Source organism: Coregonus clupeaformis, unplaced genomic scaffold (assembly GCF_020615455.1).
Source record: "Coregonus clupeaformis isolate EN_2021a unplaced genomic scaffold, ASM2061545v1 scaf1686, whole genome shotgun sequence".
Lineage (NCBI taxonomy): Eukaryota > Metazoa > Chordata > Actinopteri > Salmoniformes > Salmonidae > Coregonus > Coregonus clupeaformis.
In genome coordinates, this window is record NW_025535140.1 from 46,241 (window position 1) to 64,241 (window position 18,001).

The 18,001-nt window shown below is 46.9% G+C and overlaps 1 pseudogene; it reads left to right on the forward strand.

Moving 5' to 3' along the window:
• Nucleotides 1–18,001, forward strand: part of LOC123487389 — a 78,595-nt pseudogene that overhangs the window by 7,328 nt on the left and 53,266 nt on the right.

The following is an 18,001-nucleotide window of genomic DNA, read 5'->3' on the forward strand; positions in this document are numbered from 1 at the left end:
TAACAGATTATAACAGGCCCAGACTATAACAGGCCCAGACTATAACAGATTATAACAGGCCCAGACTATAACAGATTATAACAGGCCCAGATTATAACAGGCCCAGACTATAACAGGCCCAGACTATAACAGATTATAACAGGCCCAGACTATAACAGGCCCAGACTATAACAGGCCCAGACTATAATAGGCCCAGACTATAACAGGCCCAGACTATAACAGACTATAACAGGCCCAGACTATAACAGATTATAACAGGCCCAGACTATAACAGATTATAACAGGCCCAGACTATAACAGACTATAACAGGCCCAGACTATAACAGATTATAACAGGCCCAGACTATAACAGGCCCAGACTATAACAGATTATTACAGGCCCAGACTATAACAGGCCCAGACTATAACAGACTATAACAGGCCCAGACAATAACAGGCCCAGACTATAACAGGCCCAGACTATAACAGACTATAACAGGCCCAGACTATAACAGACTATAACAGGCCCAGACTATAACAGACTATAACAGGCCCAGACTATAACAGGCCCAGACTATAACAGGCCCAGACTATAACAGACTATAACAGGCCCAGACTATAACAGGCCCAGACTATAACAGGCCCAGACTATAACAGACTATAACAGGCCCAGACTATAACAGACTATAACAGGCCCAGACTATAACAGGCCCAGACTATAACAGGCCAAGAAAACGCAACTGAGAATTTGTTTAGAGAATTTAGCAACACATGTTACCTTCACAGCAGTTCTCTTGATAAAGGTAAAGAACGGGCTTATATACCCAAAATACCCCGGCACACCCAATTGGAGAGAAACCATACCAATGCACACTTTAAGCGGATATAAGGATAGATCATCGTTATAGACACTAAAAGTAAATCAAATAGACAGACGTCGCCACAATAAACTTAAACCATAATTGCTACAGTTGTACTGGTTAAGCAAAACAATGGATAATTGTCAATCTAGTATGAATCCCAAACGGTACTGACCAATGCAATCTAGTATGAATCCCAAACGGTACTGACCAATGCAATCTAGTATGAATCTGAAACGGTACTGACCAATGCAATCTAGTATGAATCCCAAACGGTACTGACTAATGCAATGATTGAAATAGCCTACAGAGAGGTGTGGCAACACTGCACGCCCGACACCAACAAAGCTCTCAAATCAACAGGTAGCCTATCAGCCTACTATGATGAAACTCATAAAATAAAGCACTTTCTTTTATAAACAAATGAAATAGTCCTGGATTTTTGTGTTACCTCTAATAGCATAAGCGAATGGTGCACTCATAAGTTTAATGCAACAGCAGTAATGCAGTTTGATAGAAATGGAAATGTTTCTAGGCTACTTGGCGGAATGGAGAATGGTGGTTCGACGTGATGAAAGAGCAGTAGAGAGCTTGCATCATCACACAGTCTACTGTTCAATAGGCCTAAAGATTCAGTAAATAAATGAATAGCCTAAATGTTGAAGAAAACGTAATTGTTCAATAAATGTTCAGAGGAAAAAAAAGGGAACCGTACAGTAGGTTAATGGTGTGGGCCTTAGATTTTCACTTCATCACATATAGTCGGGCGGTTGCGGATGGAATTAATCTCCCAGTGTCTGAGGGAAAGCAGACTGAACCAGGTTTTCTTCTAGGATTTTGCCTGTGCTTAGCTCCATTCCGTTTACTTTTTATCCTGAAAACCTCCCCAGTCCTTAACGATTACAAGCATACCCATAACATGATGCAGCCACCACTATGCTTGAAAATATAGAGAGTTGTACTCAGTAATGTGTTGTATTTTTTTTTGCAGTATTACTTTAGTGCCTTGTTGCAAACAGGATGCATGTTTTGTAATAATTTTATTCTGTACAGGCTTCCTTCTTTTCACTCAATTAGGTTAATATTGTGGAGTAACTACGATGTTGTCGATCGATCTCAGTTTTCTCCTATCCACAGCCATTAAACTCTTAACTGTTTTAAAGTCACCATTGGCCTCATGGTGAAGTCCGTGAGCGGTTTCCTTCCTCTCCGGCAACTGAGTTAGGAAGGATGCCTTTATCTTTGTAGTGACACCATCCAAAGTGTAATTAATAACTTCACCATGCTCAAAGGGATATTTAATGTCTGCTTTTTTATTTTGACCCATCTACCAATAGGATGCCCTTCTTTGCGAGGCATTGGGAAAGCCTCCCTAGTCTTTGTGGTTGAATCTGTGTTTGAAATTCACTGCTTGACTGAGGGCTCTTACAGATAATTGTATGTGTGGGTTACAGAGATGAGGTAGTCATTCAAAATCATGGTAAACACTTGCACACAGAGTCCATGCAACTTATTATGTGACTTGTTAAGACATTTGACTTTACTTTTTTTATTTTTTTATTTTATATATATATATATACAGTGAGGGAAAAAAGTATTTGATCCCCTGCTGATTTTGTACGTTTGCCCACTTACAAAGAAATGATCAGTCTATAATTTTAATGGTATGTTTATTTGAACAGTGAGAGACAGAATAACAACAACAAAATCCAGAAAAAGCATGTCAAAAATGTTATAAATTGATTTGCATTTTAATGAGGGAAATAAGTATTTGACCCCCTCTCAATCAGAAAGATTTCGGGCTCCCAGGTGTCTTTTATACAGGTAACGAGCTGAGATTAGGAGCACACTCTTAAAGGCAGTGCTCCTAATCTCAGTTTGTTACCTGTATAAAAGACACCTGTCCACAGAAGCAATCAATCAATCAGATTCAAAACTCTCCACCATGGCCAAGACCAAAGAGCTCTCCAAGGATGTCAGGGACAAGATTGTAGACCTACACAAGGCTGGAATGGGCTACAAGACCATCGCCAAGCAGCTTGGTGTGAAGGTGACAAGAGTTGGTGCGATTATTCGCAAATGGAAAAAACACAAAAGAACTGTCAATCTCCCTCAGCCTGGGGCTCCATGCAAGATCTCACCTCGTGGAGTTGCAATGATCATGAGAACGGTGAGGAATCAGCCCAGAACTACATGGGAGGATCTTGTCAATGATCTCAAGGCAGCTGGGACCATAGTCACCAAGAAAACAATTGGTAACACACTACGCCGTGAAGGACTGAAATCCTGCAGCGCCCACAAGGTCCCCCTGCTCAAGAAAGCACATATACAGGCCCGTCTGAAGTTTGCCAATTAACATCTGAATGATTCAGAAGAGAACTGGGTGAAAGTGTTGTGGTCAGATGAGACCAAAATGGAGCTCTTTGGCATCAACTCAACTCGCCGTGTTTGGAGGAGGAGGAATGCTGCCTATGACCCCAAGAACACCATCCCCACCGTCAAACATGGAGGTGGAAACATTATGCTTTGGGGGTGTTTTCTGCTAAGGGGACAGGACAACTTCACTGCATCAAAGGGACGATGGACGGGGTCATGTACTGTCAAATCTTGGGTGAGAACCTCCTTCCCTCAGCCAGGGCATTGAAAATGGGTCGTGGATGGGTATTCCAGCATGACAATGACCCAAAACACACGGCCAAGGCAACAAAGGAGTGTCTCAAGAAGAAGCACATTGGTCCTGGAGTGGCCTAGCCAGTCTCCAGAACTTAATCCCATAGAAAATCTGTGGAGGGAGCTGAAGGTTCGAGTTGCCAAACGTCAGTGTCGAAACCTTAATGACTTGGAGAAGATCTGCAAGAGGAGTGGGACAAAATCCCTCCTGAGATGTGTGCAAACCTGGTGGCCAACTACAAGAAATGTCTGATTGCCAACAAGGGTTTTGCCACCGAAGTACTAAGTCATGTTTTGCAGAGGGGGTCAAATATTTATTTCCTCATTAAACTGCAAATCAATTTATAAAAATGTTGACATGCGTTTTCTGGATTTTTTGTTGTTATTCTGTCTCTCACTGTTCAAATAAACCTACCATTAAAATTATAGACTGATCATGTCTTTGTCAGTGGGAAAACGTACAAAATCAGCAGGGGATCAAATACTTTTTTCCCTCACTGTATATTCTACTTTGGGGGTAGATCAGCTTAATATTGCAGATATAGGTTGAATACTTATTGACTCAAGACATCTCAGCTTTTCATTTTAAATGAATTTGTAAAAATTTTATTATGGTGTAGGCCAGTGGCAAAAAAAAATCTCAATTGAATCCATTTTAAATTCAGGCTGTAACACAACAACATGTGGAGAAAGTCAAGGGGTGTGAATACTTTGTGAAGGCGTATATGAAGTCATGTATATCACATAGATACATTAGACTGTAGTTGGTTTATTTCTGACCCTCACATTATCTCCCTGTTATTTACACATTCAAGCACCCGTCACTATCTGGAACAACAGTCTAACGGGACATTATTTTAATGAGTTATACGAGTGAGACAGGGGGTGCGTTCGGAAATTCACTCTGGCTATCTACTCCGACTTCAGAGCACTCTCGTCTGAGTGTGCAGTGTGCAGAATAGCTGCCCGTTGAATATGACCTGTGTCAGTAAGCGTCGGCAAAAAGCGTAATTAAATTATTGTCAGCAGCACAGTTACAGTCACTAACGCTCTGGATAACATGAAAACAGCCAAACCAGCTCTGCTAGGGGAGTAAAGCGGTCAGAGTGAGGTGTTCTCTAATTTATGTCTGGAAGTAGCTAGCAAGCTAGCTAACCTTTAGCCAGTTAGCTTGGGTGCTTGACTGCCGTTGTGAGCTCAGAGCGCTGGATCAACCCAACTCCTCGGCCAGGGCGTCCAGTGTGCTCTCTGAACGCTCCGGGAGCGAAACACTCTGAATGTACGAACTGACTATCTGACAACGCTGTGAATATACGAACGCCAGAGCACACTCTGAGCATCTCTCTGGCACTCCAGTGAATTTAGGAGCACCCAGGGAATGTGTTTGTGTCTGTAATGAGGTAGTACAGTGAGACAGAATGACCGCTGCTCTGTTATAGAGGCATTATTAGATGAAACTGTCTCTCTCTTACTCTAGGTCAGATTAATGGAAAAAGTGGGAGAGGTACTGTTTTGGTTTTCTAGCTTCTCTAAGAGTGTGTGCCAAATGGCACCCTATTCCATATAAAGTGCACTACTTCTGGTCAGGGCACATAGGGTGCCATTTGGGACTCAGCCATTCTGCTGTTTTGACCTGTCAGTTTCAGTTTTGTCCTCTCTGCTCTCTCTGGCTCTCTCTCTCCCACCTCCTCCCTCCTCACTCCTCTCTCTCTGTCTCTGGCTCTCTCTCTCCCCCCTCCTCCCTCTCTTTCTGGCTCTCTCCCCCCCTCCTCCCTCCTCTCTCTCTCTGTCTCTGGCTCTCTCTCTCTCCCCCCTCCTCCCTCCTCTCTCTCTGTCTCTGGCTCTTTCTCTCCCTCCCCTCCTCCCTCCTCTCTCTCTGTCTCTGTCTCTGGCTCTCTCTCTCCCCCCTCCTCTCTCTCTGTGTGTGTAGGAGGTTGATGGGGATGCGTACATGTGAGTCTCGTTGTCTGTTCAGTGGCTCCAAGGGAGAGGTGTGTAATGTGGAGCCTCTTCTTACTGCCCCCGGACCTGAAGGATCACCCCATCACACAGTACTCTCTGCTGGCCATGGCCTCTCTTACTAAGGTAAACCCTACACCCTATACCAGGTTTCCCCAACTGGCGCCAATTATTTGGCCCCCAAGTTTTCTGAGCAAAAACAAAATACAACTTATTTTTATTTAAATGTTTTATTGTTGGACATTAAAAAATGGTGAAAACACCAGCAAATCAGCTCCAATTGATTTACATTTTGGAAATCTGTTTGAAGTATTCCCACGCATAATGAGAGAGATACACTCAGTGGCCAGTTTATTAGGTACACCACCCTGTTCACGAAAATGGTTTGCTCCTACAGACAGTGAGTCACGTGGCCATGGCTTGCTTATAGAAGCAGGCAGACAGGCATCAAGGCATTCAGTTACTGTTCTACTGAATGTTAGAATGGGCAAAACAAGTGACCTGCGACTTTGGCGTGGAGTGATCTTCGGTGCCAGGCGCGCCGGTTCAGTATCTCAGAAACGGACACCTCCTGGGCTTTGGCGCACGACAGTGTTTAGGGTTTGCAGAGAATGGTACGACAAACAAAACATCCAGTCAGCGGCAGTCCTGTGGGTGTAAAACCGCTCGTTGATGAGAGGTCGAAGGAGAATGGCAAGAATAATGCAAGCTAACAGGCGGGCCACAAACAAGCAAATAACGGCCTATATTTCACCCTGCATTCTGTTCTATACTGGATGACACAGACATTGACACCCTATATTTCAGCCCTGCAGTCTGTTCTATACTGGATGACACATGACATGACACAGTAGAGAGATGACAGTAAACTATGTCATTGTTGTATTTGTCTTCAGTTTTCACTTCATCTTCTCTTCAGTTCCACCCGAGAATGTTTTGTCTGTTTCAATCCAACACGTGTTTGTTCCTTTCAGATTCTGGTGATCGGACTGAAGCCTTCTCTCAAAGTGTGGATGACATTTCCTATGTGAGTACCTGTTCTCTCATCTATGCCTTTCACTCTCTCCCTCACAACCCTTTCTCTCTCGTTATCCTTCTCTGACCTCTCTTCCCCCTCTCCTTCTCTCCTTCCCACCCTCTCTGACCTCTCTTCCCCGTCTCCTTCTCTCCTTCCCTCCTCTCTGACCTCTCTTCCCCTTCTCCTTCTCTCCTTCCCACCCTCTCTGACCTCTCTTCCCCTTCTCCTTCTCTCCTTCCCACCCTCTCTGACCTCTCTTCCCCCTCTCCTTCCCTCCTTCCCACCCTCTCTGACCTCTCTTCTCCCTCTCCTTCTCTCCTTCCCACCCTCTCTGACCTCTCTTCTCCCTCTCCTTCTCTCCTTCCCACCCTCTCTGACCTCTCTTCCCCTCTCCTTCTCTCCTTCCCACCCTCTCTGACCTCTCTTCCCCTTCTCCTTCCCACCCTCTCTGACCTCTCTTCCCCTTCTCCTTCTCTCCTTCCCACCCTCTCTGACCTCTCTTCCCCCTCTCCTTCTCTCCTTCCCACCCTCTCTGACCTCTCTTCCCCTTCTCCTTCTCTCCTTCCCACCCTCTCTGACCTCTCTTCCCCCTCTCCTTCTCTCCTTCCCACCCTCTCTGACCTCTCTTCCCCTTCTCCTTCTCTCCTTCCCTCCTCTCTGACCTCTCTTCCCCCTCTCCTTCTCTCCTTCCCACCCTCTCTGACCTCTCTTCCCCCCTCTCCTTCTCTCCTTCCCACCCTCTCTGACCTCTCTTCCCCCCTCTCCTTCTCTCCTTCCCACCCTCTCTGACCTCCCTTCCCCTCTCCTTCTCTCCTTCCCACCCTCTCTGACCTCTCTTCCCCCTCTCTCCTTCTCTCCTTCCCACCCTCTCTGACCTCTCTTCCCCTTCTCCTTCTCTCCTTCCCACCCTCTCTGACCTCTCTTCCCCTCTCCTTCTCTCCTTCCCACCCTCTCTGACCTCTCTTCCCCCCTCTCCTTCTCTCCTTCCCACCCTCTCTGACCTCTCTTTCCCCTCTCCTTCTCTCCTTCCCACCCTCTCTGACCTCTCTTCCCCCTCTCCTTCTCTCCTTCCCACCCTCTCTGACCTCTCTTCCCCTTCTCCTTCTCTCCTTCCCTCCTCTCTGACCTCTCTTCCCCCTCTCCTTCTCTCCTTCCCACCCTCTCTGACCTCTCTTCCCCCTCTCCTTCTCTCCTTCCCACCCTCTCTGACCTCTCTTCCCCTTCTCCTTCTCTCCTTCCCACCCTCTCTGACCTCCCTTCCCCTCTCCTTCTCTCCTTCCCACCCTCTCTGACCTCTCTTCCCCCTCTCCTTCCCTCCTTCCCACCCTCTCTGACCTCTCTTCCCCCTCTCCTTCCCTCCTTCCCACCCTCTCTGACCTCTCTTTCCCCTCTCCTTCTCTCCTTCCCACCCTCTCTGACCTCTCTTCCCCCTCTCCTTCTCTCCTTCCACCCTCTCTGACCTCTCTTCCCCTTCTCCTTCTCTCCTTCCCTCCTCTCTCCTCTCTTCCCCCTCTCCTTCTCTCCTTCCCACCCTCTCTGACCTCTCTTCCCCTTCTCCTTCTCTCCTTCCCACCCTCTCTGACCTCTCTTCCCCCTCTCCTTCTCTCCTTCCCACCCTCTCTGACCCTCTCTTCCCCCTCTCCTTCTCTCCTTCCCTCCTCTCTGACCTCTCTTCCCCTTCTCCTTCTCTCCTTCCCTCCTCTCTGACCTCTCTTTCCCCTCTCCTTCTCTCCTTCCCACCCTCTCTGACCTCTCTTCCCCCTCTCCTTATCTCCTTCCCACCCTCTCTGACCTCTCTTCCCCTTCTCCTTCTCTCCTTCCCACCCTCTCTGACCTCTCTTCCCCCTCTCCTTCTCTCCTTCCCACCCTCTCTGACCTCTCTTTCCCCTCTCCTTCTCTCCTTCCCACCCTCTCTGACCTCTCTTCCCCCTCTCCTTCTCTCCTTCCCACCCTCTCTGACCTCTCTTCCCCTTCTCCTTCTCTCCTTCCCTCCTCTCTGACCTCTCTTCCCCCTCTCCTTCTCTCCTTCCCACCCTCTCTGACCTCTCTTCCCCTTCTCCTTCTCTCCTTCCCTCCTCTCTGACCTCTCTTCCCCCTCTCCTTCTCTCCTTCCCACCCTCTCTGACCTCTCTTCCCCTTCTCCTTCTCTCCTTCCCTCCTCTCTGACCTCTCTTCCCCTTCTCCTTCTCTCCTTCCCACCCTCTCTGACCTCTCTTCCCCCTCTCCTTCTCTCCTTCCCACCCTCTCTGACCTCTCTTCCCCCTCTCCTTCTCTCCTTCCCACCCTCTCTGCGACCTCTTCCCTGTTCCTTCTTTTAATGGGATTCTGCCTCACTGTAGAACAGCGGTAGAACAGCGGTAGAACAGCGTAGAACAGCGCTAGCAAGGCCCATAAAGTTTTTATGAACGCAGCCCTAAACCCTTTATTGAATGTCACAATCACATGCCTAGCTACATGTTAGGTTTTCAGCCTTGCTGCTGCTAGGAACAGAACAGGAGATTGGGGGCTGGGGGGAACACAGTAGACGCTGCCTGGCTAAGAACAGAACAGGAGAAAGGCCCTGTAATTTCTATTCATTGTATGAAGATTCAGCTATTGCTGAAATGATGAAAGTTCATGCGTCTTCATCATGCGCTGCGGTTGTGCAGTAATAAGGTTTTGTTCACACATACAGCAGGCAGAGAGAATATAAAGGACAAGGATTTTGTAAAGGCTGGAGGACATTGTTGGAGAACCCTTTTGTTCAAACGAACCCTAGGTCCTAAGCCTCAGCCCTGTGTAGATCTGAAAGGATATTTTTGTGAGGGTTATTTACCTCATCCACAACCAATATGGCTTGGCGCCCACCTTGGTGATGCACACTACACCATGGCAACCATTTTGCACCACCGTACTCACCATACATTGACTATCATATTGGAGCGGCTAGAAATGGCACCCTAGTCAAAAGTAGTGCACTATGAAGGGATTATGGTGCCATTTGGGACACACCATGAGAGATGAATAAGACCTATCTATTGTTGTTGATGTTCCAGACGGACCCGACCAGTGTTCCCCAGCTGGCCTGGCAGTTTTGTCCCTGTTCAGAAGGTGGTCAACCCCCATCCTGGCATTCTGCAGAGGGAGACACCTGACACTTCCTGCTGGTAACACCTCACTTCCTGTTTACTTCCTGGTTACCATTATTCCTTGTTTAATAAACAATAACAATATATTTTTGTAAACCTACTGTCCTGTTGACTGACTGTTTGTTTGTGTCCAGGTGAAGAAGGATGAGACCGGAACCATCCATGTCATCAAGCAAAGACAGCTGCAGCTGAACTGTGACATCATCAGTCTGAGCGTAAGTGTCACATGATGTCACTTCAGGATCTGTCTTACTTTATAGGCTACTTCAGGATCTGTCTTACTTTATAGGCTACTTCAGGATCTGTCTTACTTTATATGCTACTTCAGGATCTGTCTGACTTTATATGCTACTTCAGGATCTGTCTTACTTTATAGACTACTTCAGGATCTGTCTTACTTTATAGGCTACTTCAGGATCTGTCTCTTTATAGGCTACTTCAGGATCTGTCTTACTTTATAGGCTACTTCAGGATCTGTCTTACTTTATATGCTACTTCAGGATCTGTCTGACTTTATATGCTACTTCAGGATCTGTCTTACTTTATAGACTACTTCAGGATCTGTCTTACTTTATAGGCTACTTCAGGATCTGTCTTACTTTATAGGCTACTTCAGGATCTGTCTTACTTTATAGGCTACTTCAGGATCTGTCTTACTTTATAGGCTACTTCAGGATCTGTCTGACTTTATAGGCTACTTCAGGATCTGTCTGACTTTATAGGCTACTTCAGGATCTGTCTTACTTTATAGGCTACTTCCAGGATCTGTCTTACTTTATAGGCTACTTCAGGATCTGTCTTACTTTATAGGCTACTTCAGGATCTGTCTTACTTTATATACTACTTCGGGATCTGTCTTACTTTATAGGCTACTTCAGGATCTGTCTTACTTTATAGGCTACTTCAGGATCTGTCTTACTTTATAGGATACTTCCAGGATCTGTCTTACTTTATAGGCTACTTCAGGATCTGTCTTACTTTATAGGCTACTTCAGGATCTGTCTGACTTTATAGGCTACTTCAGGATCTGTCTTACTTTATAGGCTACTTCAGGATCTGTCTTACTTTATAGGCTACTTCAGGATCTGTCTTACTTTATAGGCTACTTCTCTCTCTTTTTAACCTCTCCGCTTCTCCATTATTTTCTCTCCTCTTATCCTTACTAAATGGGCGTGTTTGACATTGCAGCTGACTTAAACCATTTGTCAAGACTGACTGCTCTACAAAGAACCTTGCATCATAAATAACTACTCAATATTATTTGTAGATCAGTCAGCCAGTCAAATTTACCCATGATACGTCACGGTTTTGAACACGGCCAAAGTCTCTCTCCTCTGTCGCCTCATTCTGTAGAAGCTGTTAAGGAGCCTTTTGGACCTAGACTTGGTGCTCCGGTACAGCTTGCCGTGCGGTAGCAGAGAGAACAATCTATGACTAGGGTGGCTGGAGTCTTTGACAATTTTTTGGGCCTTCCTCTGACACCGCCTAGTATATACAGTAGGTCCTGTATGGCAGGAAGCTTGGCCCCAGATGTACTGGGCCGTATGCACTACCCTCTGTAGTGCCTTACGGTCGGATGCCGAGCAGTTGCCATACCAGGCGGTGATGCAACCGGTGAGGATGCTCTCGATGGTGCAGCTTTAGGACTTGGTGTTGGAGTCTGCTTGTGTCATGGGTGAACAGGGGGTACAGGAGGGACTAAGCACGTACCACTGAGGGGCCCCCTTGTTGAGGGAGATCAGCTTGGCAGATGTGTTGTTACCTACCCTTGCCACCTGGGAGGCCCGTCAGGAAGTCCAGGATCCAGTTGCAGAGGGAGGTGTTTAGTCCGGATCTTTAGCTTAGTGATTAACTTTGTGGGCACTATGGTGTTGAACACTGAGCTGTAGTCAGTGAACAGCATTCTCACGTAGGTGTTCCTTTTGTCCAGATGGAAAGGGCAGTGTGGAGTGCGATTGAGTTGCATCATCTGTGGATCTGTTGGAGCGGTATGCAGAGTGGAGTGGGTCTAGGATTTCCCGAGATGAGGTGTTGATGTGAGCCATGACCAGCCTTTCAAGCACTTCATGGCATCTGACGTGAGTGCTCACGGGAGTAGTCATTTAGGCAGGTTACCTTCACTTTCTTGGGCACAGGGACTATGGTGGTCTGCTTGAAATATGTAGGTATTACAGACTCTGTCATGGAGAGGTTGAAAATGTCAGTGAAGACACGTGTCAGTTGGTCCGCGCATGCTCGGAGTACTCGTCCTGGTAATCCGTCTGGCCCGCGATTTTGTGAATGTTGACATGTTTAAAGGTCTTGCGCACATCAGCTACGGAGCGTGATCACACAGTCGTCCAGAACAGCTGGTGCTCTCATGCATGCTTCAGTGTTGCTTGCCTCGAAAGCGAGCATAAAAGGCATTTAGCTTGTCTCTGGCTCTGTCTCTGTTATTATTTCTCTTCTTCACCTCCTTTCTCTCTGTTGTTATCTCTCTCCTTCACACCCTTTCTCTCTATTGTTATCTCTCTCCTTCACACCCTTTCTCTCTGTTATCTCTCTCCTTCACACCCTTTCTCCCTCCCTCTCTCTCTGTTGTCTCTCTCTTTTGCTCTCTCTCTCTCGCTCTTTCACACCCACTCAATAATTGTGTCTCCCTCCCCTCCACAGTGGATCAACAGTCGTATCTGGTGGTGATGGACAGTGGGGAGAAGCTGCGTGTGGTGGACCGGCCCAGCCAGGAGGAGCTGAGACCTTGGACATGGCTGAGGTGCAGCTGGTCTACAACAGCAGCCTTTAAATCGCTGGCCGGGGGAAGCGTAAGCCAGGCACTGGTGAGGGTCAGGGGTGAGGGGTCAGGGTCAGATATCGAGGTGACGGTAGAGAGGTTGCGGGGGTAGAAAGATAGTGAGGGTTGAGAAGTAATGGTAGGAAATGGTAGGGGTGAAAGGGCATAGAAAATAGGTCATAGAAGGTGGCTGTAGAGGGAAGGCATCACCTGGCACTGGGCGAGGTCACAGTGTTAGAGGTCAGGGGTCACTCGGGTAGTAGAGGGTTTCAGGTGAAGGTTTTAAGGGTTATGGAGCAGGGTCAGACAGGACAGGACTAGGCTGACTAGTGGGAAAAGGTTGCACAAGATAATTTTTTCCCCCTGAAGAAACAGTCTCCTCTACCTTAACTACTAAACACCAAACTGTTTAAACCAAATATTGAGTTGATTTGAAACTGTTACCTGGAATGAAACACTTCAAACATCAGTTTCTAACCCTGTTGTAAGAGCAGGTGGCTCTGTCCCAGCCATACAGTACCAATGTCCTAGTCACTGGATCAGAACCAGCCTGCCTGAGAGGGACCGTCTCTTCAGGGGGGACTGAACCTGTTAAATCAAGGAGCAGGGGTCACCAGTGATTCCTCCCACCTGTCTCCTACGTCTCTACATGGAGTCATTCAGAGTCAACATCAACCAATAATGACCATGATGTTTTGGATCTTCCTGAAATAATAATTTAATCCATAGAAAGGTCTTGGCATTTGTATCTAAAAGGAAATGGCGGTCATGGTTCATTTAGGTTCATTCTCACTCTGAATAACACCATTCTGTCCTGGACTTTGACCTCTGCTCTTCAGACTACAGGTGTTCTAGGCCCTAGTAGGAGAGAAGGCACCTGATCTGTCTCAGCGCAGGGACAGATGGTGTTACTGGGGACCAGGTAAGTGTGTGTATACGTCGTGTCATTGTCTCTGTGTGTGTGTGTGTGTGTGTGTGTGTGTGTGTCTGTGTCTGTGCTGTGTGTGTCTGTTTGTCTGTGTGTGTGTGCAGTTGAAGTAGAAACACAGCTGTCTAATTGAGCCCTTTCATCCTCTCTACCAGTCAGCCCACATCATGACTCTGAGAAACTGGAGGGAGGTAAGTTTCTCTCCGACTTGCCACCACACCCAGGAGATGATGTCTAAAACTAAAGGGGTATCTATTATATCATTCTACCTGTGATCTGTATCTCAGAGAGTTTAATGGATGTGTGTCTCACAGGAGTTAATGGACCTGTGTGTCTCACCGTGGGGATTTAATGGACCAGTGTCTCACAGGGGGTTTAGATGGACCTGTGTGTCTCACAGGGATTTAATGGACCTGTGTGTCTCATAGGAGTTTAATGGACCTGTGTGTCTCACAGGGGATTTAATGGACCTGTGTGTCTCACAGGGGGATTTAATGGACCTGTGTGTCTCACAGGGGATTTAATGGACCTGTGTGTCTCACAGGGAGTTTAATGGACCTGTGTGTCTCACGGAGGATTTAATGGACCTGTGTCTCTCAGAGGGGGATTTAATGGACCTGTGTGTCTCTCAGAGGGGGATTTAATGGACCTGTGTGTCTCAGAGGGGGATTTAATGGACCTGTGTGTCTCTCAGAGGGGGATTTAATGGACCTGTGTGTCTCAGGGGGATTTAATGGACCTGTGTGTCTCAGAGGGGGATTTAATGGACCTGTGTGTCTCACAGGGGGATTTAATGGACCTGTGTGTCTCAGAGGGGGATTTAATGGACCTGTGTGTCTCACAGGGAGTTTAATGGACCTGTGTGTCTCACGGGAGGTTTAATGGACCTTGTGTCTCACAGGGGGATTTAATGGACCTGTGTCTCTCAGAGGGATTTAATGGACCTGTGTGTCTCTCAGAGGGGGATTTAATGGACCTGTGTGTCTCAGAGAGGGGATTTAATGGACCTGTGTGTCTCTCAGGGGATTTAATGGACCTGTGTGTCTCAGGGGATTTAATGGACCTGTGTGTCTCAGAGGGGATTTAATGGACCTGTGTGTCTCACAGGGATTTAATGGACCTGTGTGTCTCAGAGGGGGATTTAATGGACCTGTGCTGCTGGAGACATTTACTGCTCAAACTCTTTCTCTCTCTTTCTCTCTCTCTCACACACAGCGGGTGGACTGTCTGTTGAAACAGGAACGTTTTGTCGAGGCTCTGTCCTTGGCCTGGTCCTTCCATGAGGGCACCGCCAAGGCTGTACTGGGTGAATAGTCTCCTCTCCTCTCCTCTCCTCCTCTCTCTCTCCTCTCCTCTCCTCTCCTCTCCTCTCCTCTCTCCTCTCCTCTCCTCTCCTCTCCTCTCCTCTCCTCTCTCTCTCTCAACACTGGTTTATACTTTGTCTATTGACATGGCTGTAGACAATTAGAATTCAACAAGATTCGCTGGTCAAAAGCGAGATTTAATTTATACTCCAGTGGAACGTCTGTAGACCGTCTCTGTGTTGGCATGGTTACTTGACTGAGACCGCAATGAGAGTTCTAAAATTCTCCGGTAGAATGCACTGCTTTTATTTGGTCACACTCACAACCATAAGCTATTTTCTGTAATTAGCTGCAAGATTAACTTGTAAATGATGATCTTGTTGTGAGTTTATTTTCCTGTAATAATGAATACAAATTAGCTAAAGTTAAGACGTTGTCAGCTATGATATGTCAATATTTGAACAGGCTAGCCAGCTAAGCTGGCGAACAATCTAGGAACTAACCAAAACATTGTTTAGAAAGCTTTTAGTTACTGGTTTGCTGGATTGATGCTAGTTGGCTCTGCCCAAGAGCCTCCCAGCATCAGTCTATTATAGTCCTAACCCTGCCCCAGAGCCTCCCAGCATCAGTCTATTATAGTCCTAACCCTGTCCCCAGAGCCTCCCAGCATCAGTCTATTATAGTCCTAACCCTGCCCAAGAGCCTCCCAGCATCAGTCTATTATAGTCCTAACCCTGCCCCAGAGTCTCCCAGCACCAGTCTGTTATAGTCCTAACCCTGCCCCAGCTCCCAGCATCAGTCTATTATAGTCCTAACCCTGCCCCAGAGTCTCCCAGCACCAGTCTATTATAGTCCTAACCCTGCCCCAGAGCCTCCCAGCACCAGTCTATTATAGTCCTAACCCTGCCCCAGAGCCTCCCAGCACCAGTCTATTATAGTCCTAACCCTTCCCCAGAGTCTCCTAGCACCAGTCTATTATAGTCCTAACCCTGCCCCAGAGCCTCCCAGCATCAGTCTATTATAGTCCTAACCCTGCCCCAGAGCCTCCCAGCACCAGTCTATATTTGTCCCATTTGGTGGAAGCCTTTTCTTTTCTAAACTGAGGGTTTATTGGTGTTAAAATACACCAGCTATGCTATTTTGGACCACCAGGCTGCTGATGTCATGCAGCCTGTCGTTTTTGTGTTTATCATTTTTCATAACGACAAGTTTGATGTCGGACGACAATAGAATGTTGAGGATGTCACTATGACAACAGTCGACAGACGTGTGGATAGACCAGCTGTAAACCAGCTTTTAGAAAACCACTTTCAGAAGGCACAAGCTCCACTGTATGGAAAGCCTGGTCTCTTCTGTACTACAAAGGACAGGTGTTTTCACTGTTTGTCCTTGAATCATTCCTCTACTACAGTACTTTACATTCTGAGGGCTTTCTGTTGAGGCTTTTCACTGATGCCACAGAGGCCATTATACATTTAATACCAGAGTTTTATTTTTTATTTTTTACATAGTTTTCTTTTCTCATTCTCAGTGAAAACCCATAACCCTATATGAATCATTGTGTTCATGTATAGTGAATGTCTGTTGTTTTTCCAGGACTGTTTGGGGACCCAGCAAAGAGGAAAGGTGTGGTGGCAGACAAGGTGATTCCCTCCTCCACCCATAGCTTCCTACCTTCCCTCCTCCACCCATCACTTCCCTACCTTCCCTCCTTCACCCATCACTTTCTACCTTCCCTCCTCCCACCCATCACTTTCTCTTCCCTCCTCCACCCATCACTTTCTACCTTCCTCCTCCACCCATCACTTCCTACCTTCCCTCCTCCACCCTTCACTTCCTACCTTCCCTCCTCCACCCTTCACTTCCTACCTTCCCTCCTCCACCCTTCACTTCCTGCCTTCCCTCCTCCACCCATCACTTCCCTACCTTCCTCCTCCACCAATCACTTCCTACCTTCCCTCCTCCTACCAATCACTTCCTACCTTCCCTCCTCCACCCATCACTTCCTACCTTCCCTCCTCCACCAATCACTTCCTACCTTCTCCTCCACCCTTCACTTCCTACCTTCCCTCCTCCACCCATCACTTCCTACCTTCCCTCCTCCACCCATCACTTCCCTACCTTCCCTCCTCCACCATCACTTCCTACCTTCCCTCCTCCACCAATCACTTCCTACCTTCCCTCCTCCACCAATCACTTCCCTACCTTCCCTCCTCACCCTTCACTTCCTACCTTCCCTCCTCCACCCATCACTTCCTACCTTCCCTCCTCCACCCCTTCACTTCCTACCCACCCCCTTCCAGGAAGAAATACATCTAATTTGATTGGTCGGTTGATTGATTGTACTGCATCTCTAGATGCTAGAGATTCTGTTCCAGTATGTGGGCGCTCAGTGAAGAAATGTCCAGAACACGGCAAGATACAGGTCGTGGAACAACATTTCCAGGTACGCACACACACACACCGCACACTCCCCACGATACACACGTCAATCAGTCCCACGGTTCAGTTTGACAACGTCGGGACCTTGAAACCGATCTTTCTTTCTCCTTTAAGGCTTGTCCTTGTGTTTAGACTGCCTGGGTTGAGTAGCTAATCTCTCTCTCTCTCTCTCTCCTCCTCCCTTTATCCCTCTCTTTTTCTCTGTCCGAGGACATGGTGCCTGTCGTGGTGGATTACTGTCCTGCTGCAGAGGACGTGAACACACACACACACTACGGACAGACAGAGCGTCTGATGGCCCTTGCGTTGCCTATTCCCAGCACTCTGTTAGGTATTCAGCTAATGGGACATTTCAAAAATGTTCAACTTCATGTTCATCATCTGTTGTTCTTAAGTGAAGGAAGGAACCTTTTAGTGCAGTAGAGTGCAGAGAGAGCAGCCCTTGGCACAGAGATGGACAGAGAAAGGAGGATCTTTCTTTGTCTCTCTCTCAAAACTAAGGCTGACCTCCACAAAGGTTGTGAAAGAACAAACTGAGATATCTTCTGGCAGCAGATTGACTCCATCATTTGTTTATCTTTGGTTTTCATTTCCGATGTGCAGTTAGTTTCATATGAGCTGAATGATCTTTTTTTTGTTTGACTGGGGTTCTCTTCAAGGGACAAAGCGTGCATTAAAGGAAATTTCATCATTTTTTCAACTTCATGTTCATAATCTCCAGCACCTCCCCAACATCAACATATGAAAATGGCGCTTTTCTATGTTTTTGGAGTAAAAAAAGATTGTGGGAAGATACGTTTTCCAATGACATCATCAGTGTGCATCATGTGATTTTAACCAATTATGAGTAGGCGTTTCCTACTAATTGCCTGTAATTGTCTACTGATTGGTTGATGATGTCATTTCAAACCGTTATCTTTCGCCATCTTTTTTACTACAAAAC